Source organism: Mangifera indica, chromosome 7, assembly GCF_011075055.1.
Source record: "Mangifera indica cultivar Alphonso chromosome 7, CATAS_Mindica_2.1, whole genome shotgun sequence".
In the NCBI taxonomy this organism is placed as follows: domain Eukaryota; kingdom Viridiplantae; phylum Streptophyta; class Magnoliopsida; order Sapindales; family Anacardiaceae; genus Mangifera; species Mangifera indica.
The window spans coordinates 2,588,146-2,594,973 of NC_058143.1; the positions used below are offsets into that span (position 1 = coordinate 2,588,146).

The window sequence follows — 6,828 nt, forward strand, 5'->3', positions numbered from 1 at the left end:
CATGGCAGGATGCCATGGCAAGGTTGCACAACCTTCAATATGTATTAAAGACATCAATAATATGATCCTCCATAGCAAGCACAACCATAACCAATTTCAGAACTGACCATAATCAAAATCAATTCAAACTAGCATCAACTTATTACTCTAGAAGTTCCAGGCACAATCAACTTGCTCAAAGGCCACAAATAGTCGGATGTTGGGTATCCGAAATCGAGAGAAAGAAAAATTAAAAAATATATACAATTAATGGGTGGTTCACCCTTTCGCTTTGTTAGGACTTTGGTGTATGAAACTAACATTCTCCTAGCAAGTTGTTTTACTCTACTCTTTTAAAGGTCAAATGACTCTTTCTATTTCCCACTCAAGGGATGATGAAACAACACTTTCATATTTTTTAAATTTTAAAAAGATAAATTCTTATATGTCATATATTTTGATAATAAATTTATTAAGTTTTTTTTAATGATAGTTTTATCTTATTATTAAAATTATAAAACTATTATTAACCTTTAGCAATTTTTTTATTTTAAATTAAAATTAATATAAATAGGGGCATACAAAATATTTAATAAATTTTTGGAAGGCACATTTTTATTTACCCAAAAAGCTTTCTTTCTTATAATAATTTTTGTAAAAAATTTAATATATAGGTGAGAGATTGACTTTTTCAAATTTGAGAGGTGAGCAGGTTTATTCATTAAAGCTTGAGTGGGAAAGGGATTTTGACCTTTTCTAATTTGAAAATGAGTGGATCTCTCACGCCTAGGGAAACGTAATTTTTATGCACATAACACAGTCACTTGGATTTTTTCTTTCGGATATCAAGTCGGACTATTCGAAAGCCTTGGTTGGGGTTTGGCCATTATATGTATTCTTCCTCTTTTTTCCTTAAGCAAAGAAGACGATTCTCAGAAAGATGAAGACTTCCATGATCATGTGGTTACAACATCTTTATACAAAGCCGATCCGTCTACTTCCACGTCACCTATTTTCTCGCTTCATCTCTGCAGATCTCCTTTCCAGCGAAGAAATCGAGATTCATTTGTTGAAGGCTAATTTCTGCCTTTGTTTCTCGTTCATTTCGGCTCTGATTTTGCTGCATCAAGAAATTAACACCGTCAAGGGCTTCTCGGCCTTCGTCATCTGCATCATGTTATCCTTCGCCGGAGCATTCAGCGCTCTGTTGCTCAGAAATAAGCCCGAGTTCGCCGTTCTCCGGAGATGCTATTTTTTCCTTTCCTTTGCTTCGATGGCAGCAGCTATATCAATTCTGCTTCTTGCCTTGTCTCTGGAAAGTTTCAGGTGGGTTTATCGAGGACTGAATGGTAGCAAATTGAATATCAATATTTTCCATTTCAGTTCTGATTAAAAAGTTAGGACAAAAATCAAATTATCAGGCAAGATCTATATCTGGTGTTGATCTGTACAACTTTTGCAATTTAGAAATTTTCGTTCTCTTATATATTAGAGTTCTAAGATTTCTAAGGTTTGGATCCAACATGTGTTATTTCTTTCTTTAGATCTTCGTTGCACACTAAATCAATCAGACTTGCTGTATTTGTTGTCTGCGTAGCTGAAATCTGTATAAACTTGGGTATTTGGTTTCAATATCTTTCACCAGTCTGGATCTTCCACTGGAAGAAGATGGTATCCCTAATTTTCACCTGTCTATAATTGATTGTTGTATTTGTGTTGAGAGATTGACATCAATGTTTTCGGAGCCGGAATGATATCGATACAGGAGCGGTTTCTGCGGTGGCTTTTTTATTTTGGTTCTGTTTAGTATTTATGTCGGCCTTATCGTCAATACAACCACCTTTGTCTACTTTGTTTGGATTGAAGGAAAGCATGATTTCCTCGGTATCCGACCTCCGAAGTCACGTCGGATATCCAACTATTCGACTGCCTTGGTGGGTCATGTCCACTATTAAAGTCTATAAGGAGTAACATGGGCCCTGACGCACCTTCTTCCAATTTCGGATGATCGGATATCCAACCATTCGAAACCCTTGCTTAGAGGGTGAAATAGTAATTTCACTAAACTTTAGGTAGAAAGTGATTACCCTTCATACAATGACAATTGACGAGAGATTGACTGAAGCCTATTATCCGAGTCTCATCCGATATCCAACGATTCGAAATCCTTGCCGAGTCTCATCTTTTTTATGCCCATTTTGCCCCTCCCATTTCAAACCTACCAGTTAATACTGTAGGGGTATTAAAATAATTTTATATCCAGTGATTTGACATTTATTCGCCGCATAATAAGGTATCATTGGCCACTTACTTTTTAATTTCGGATAATCGGATTCTTCTAAACAAAATCGAATTTTCCACAATATGGTTTCACGTCCGCTGAAGGATCTCTTTCTTCGGCGGTCGATTTCTCAATTCGTCTCTTCTTCAGATCTACTTTCAACCGTAGATTTTCAGATTAAGCTGTTAAAGGCTATTCTATGGCTTTGCTTCACTTTCATGATGGCTCTAATCTTACAACATCAGGTCAAAAACTCAGCCGTTCCTTTTAAGGGGTATGTTATCTTTGTGATTTCCGTCATGTTGTCCTTCGCCGGGGCATTTAGCGAGTTAATTACAGGATTGACCTTGCCGTTACAGAATGCTTCTTCTTCGTCATCTTCTTCAAGCTGTAGCAACAGACTCAGCATGATGAAGAAGCCCCTGACGACATCGTTTTTGAATGGCGGAGGTATGAAAAACTACCACTTTATTCTCACTTTCTATTGAATCGGATATCTCTTAGATTTTTCGTTTTCTTTTTTCGCTCTATAGTTGGGAATCTGTTCGGTTCTTGAGAAATATGAGAGAAATGAAAGAAATTATTGAAGATACTCTGCTTTTTTGGTTGATATAGTAGCTTAATGGGTTTTTTTTTTTTTAATTAGGTCTTTGGTTGTTTAGAATTCAATTTCGTGTAAAATTTAAAACTTTTGATTGATGTTGGAGCTTGTTCATTAGCTGAATTGTCACCTTTTCAGAAGAACTAGTTATTTGTTTTGTGAAGTTTTCTATCTGGGCATTAATCTTCCAAAAAATACTTCAAATTTAATGTTAACTTGTAGCTTCACTGTGTGCTCACTATTGAAACTTGAAAAAAACAAAAGGCCAAAATACTTATTCCCACCCAAGGTACACTAATAAATCCCAAACTCTCACCCTCCAATTTTCAAAAACCCAAATACCCATATATTAAAACTGTCATTTAATAAAAAATTTAAGTTTTATTACATGTTCCTCCCCAGGTTTAAAAATCTCATATTTTTTTCCCAACCCAAAATTTGAAAAATGACAAATACCCCTTTAGGGTTTGTTCCTCTCCTCTTCGCCATCAATTGGCAGTCTTTGATCGTCGATTGGCAGTCTCCAACTATTGGTCGTCCTCCCTCTCATCTTATCTCTCTCTCTGGTCTTTCTCCCTTACCTCTTCGATCGAGGCAAAAACCAAATTGTCTTCATTAGGGCATCAAAGATGTCGAGACCAGTTTAGGCCTTACTAATCTATGTGAGATGGCCTATGTAGTTAGGGCGCGAGGGTGTTGAGAATAAATGGATGGGCAAGGTAGAAAGCCAAAAACCATCTGCTTTAGGCACAAGGATATTTAGTGATGGAATGTCAGAATTTTAGTTTTATATTTTGTACAGGGTACCAAGATGTCATTAGCTTACTGAGTGTTTTTACTTACATGTTTCTTTGTGTGGGTTAGTAGGTAGAAGTGAGTTGTTGGGCATGCAAGAGAGCCATTAGTCTAGTCGAGTTGTTGCATGAGGATGAGGGACAAAATTGTCATTTCCATAAATCATGTCGTTTAATTATGCACTTTATGGATTTTTAGTTGCCTTTAGACACTTGATATGTAATAATGGAGGATTTTAATACATTTTAAAGTATTTATTCAATTTACATCTTTTTACACGTTTTTAGATATAAGTGAATTAATTGCATGCTTTGAAGCAGAGGTGTCCATAGGTCAGGCCGGGCCAATGGGCCGAGCTGGGCTTGAGGCCCAAATAGTAATGGGCCTAATGGGCCTTTAGGCAGGGCCGATCTATTGATATATAAAGGCCCAAGGCCTGACCCATATAATAATGGGCCTTAATTGGGTCAAGCCAGGCTTTAATCAGGCCGACCCATTTAATTAATATTTTTAAAAAAATTTTTAAACACAAGTTATTTTTCAATTATTAAAAACGAGGACAATACCTCAAATATTTTATTTATAATCCCTCATTTGTGATGAGAATACTGTAGTTGTATGATAAAAAATATTATAAATTGATAATATAGTACTAATAAATTAATTTACATACTATATAAATTACAACACATAAATAAAATATACTACTATATAACATTTATCTACTCATTTTCTACATCCAAATCTCTGAATTCTTCAAAAACAAAGAATTATTATTTGCGAATTCAAATATTTTGTAAAATAAAAATGAAATTATAAACATAAAAAAATATTATTTACGAATTTAGATATTTTTCAAAAGAGAGTTAATAAGAGAAAATGAGATTAAAAATATAATGAAAAAATTGAGATTAAGAGATTTGTAAATGAAAGTGAAAATGAAGAAAAATTGAATGGGTTTATATAAAAAAAATAAATTAATTAAAAAATTTTTAAAAATGAAGCAAAGGTGGTAGAAGTAGATTTTGCATTTGCCACTCGGTAGAAGTAGATTCTGCATTTGCCTTGGTAGAAGCTTGCCTTTACCACGAGGTAGAAGGAAAAAAAATATTTTTTACTTTTATTTTTTATACACAATATTGGATCGGGCCAGCCCATGGGCTTAATATTAAAACCTCAAGCCTAGCCCAATAGGCCCATGGGTCTAGCCCAACATGCTACAATGTTGGGCTCGATCTTTTTGTGTCGAGCTTTTTTTTTTGTGCTTTGGAGGCCTGACCCAATTGACGTGTCTACTTTGAAGTTCCGCTATCTTTAATTAATAAATCAAGTAGTGCGTGTTTCTTCGGATCATATTTTATATAGGGGTATGTTATTGGAAAAGGGTGTTACATTGTGGTGCTAAATTGAGATCATAGCAAGAAAGATTATCACCAAGAGAAACACCAAGTTTGTTGCAATAGTCAGTGTTATAGTTAATATGAGCCTAAATTGTGCTAGGGTTTCCATGATCACATTCTAGATCACCACTGATGGCTCAAATAGTTGCACCAAACCCTTGGTTCATTATAGGTTGAACAAAGTTGGTCCAGTACTATAGGGAAGTCTCAAATATAACAAGGTCATTGGCAATAATTTCAAGAGTGTTTAAATCGTCAAAGCTGAGGGCAATTTTAGCTAGTCTATAGTTGAAATTCTAGGATAGTTGGATTGGTCCACAGTCATAATAGCCTTTGCTAGGGTTGTAGGGATACTGTGTGTTTGTTTTGACACATAGTCCGTGGTGGCACCATCTATCTTTTCAATATGGCAAAAATCTATAGCAAAGATTGCAAATTGTTAGTTTGATTGGTTGGTTTGTGTAAAACAAGAGTGCATGCAAAATATTGGTTTAAACCAGAACTAGGAATAGATCTTATAACAAGCTGAGTTAGAACGTGAGTTTGTTTAATCTCAATTTGAAGCTAGAACAACTAGCTCGAAATTGAGCTCGATTGGCTTGATTGATGAACAATATTATTAGAGAAGAATAATGTAAAATTAAATATATAATGTTACGGATTGATCTACTAAAGGTCTATAGAGACATACCAAGAGGTATTAACTTTGTCATATTATAAGCCAACACATAGCGCTGGATTCGAGCCGACCCAAGCTCGAGCTCGGCTCGGTTTTTGTTATCAAAACAACATCGTTTTTAATATATATTGGTTAAAATAACGTCGTTTTGTATAAAAAATTTTAATTAAAAATCTATCGAGCCAGCTCGAGCTCGATCGAGCTCTGCTAAGCCCAGCTCGTTTCTGGCTCGACCGAGCCGAGCTTGAGCTGGCTCGGCTCGAGTCCAGCCCTACCAACACAACTCACAAGGCCTGCCTTTTGGTGGGTTATGACACAACAGAACCCATGGATATGACAGGCCACACTGAGCACGACCCAACACAACCTATGGTCAAGTCTAATTAGTTTTAAATTGTAAAAAGATTAGCTAGACTCATTACTCCAACCAAGTACGCGTTTTTTTCCTCAAATAATTTACAAGACCAATATAACAATTCTCGTAGAGGAAACTTTAGTCATGATGATGCCGATGAGCATTGTGCAAGAATTGACTACTTATGTCTTCGACCAATGATTTTAGGATCGCACATATTCATATTTTATCTGTAAAAAACGCATCTTATTATCGCCCTTTCTCTTCAAACAGTTGTTGAGCAGAAATTATTTCTTAATGCAAAGGAAAATGACAGAATTAGATCCACCCACCAATTGTCTTACTGCCAAAGGCAGGATGATTGTTGACTAAAAAGTAGTTTTTTAAGAATTAATTTAAGACTTTGCCAACCACTTCATCTTCTCTTTGACAAATAGAAGATGAAGACTAACAATGAAAGAGCAAAGAAGCCACCACTGATGATGACCCCGATTTCTATCTATACACTGCGAGCTTCATCAAGTTCTCTCATTCAAAAGCTTAGCGAGAAAAAAAAAATTTACTAATATAATTTTTTTTCAAATTAATATAATCAAAAATTGTAAATTACATATCGTTTATTTAAATCATATTTTGTTTATATTTTAAAATAATATAAAATCATTTTTTTTACTAATTATTCTATCTAATTAAAGAAAACTCTTTGTTTTCTCTGACTATGTCTTTTTGATTTACTCG

The 6,828-nt window shown here is 34.9% G+C and overlaps 1 long non-coding RNA gene across 3 annotated transcripts; it reads left to right on the forward strand.

The window, feature by feature from the left end:
• The first annotated feature begins 759 nt into the window (after positions 1 to 759).
• Positions 760 to 3,934, forward strand: LOC123221205. 3 transcript variants are annotated; one of them, XR_006503236.1, is made up of 2 exons: positions 760 to 2,710; positions 3,726 to 3,934. It is a non-coding gene; the product is annotated as an uncharacterized LOC123221205 (long non-coding RNA). The 3 variants fall into 3 exon arrangements; XR_006503235.1 differs by having other exon boundaries at positions 3,729 to 3,934; XR_006503234.1 differs by lacking the exon at positions 3,726 to 3,934 and adding an exon at positions 2,794 to 3,070.
• Positions 3,935 to 6,828: the final 2,894 nt, after the last annotated feature.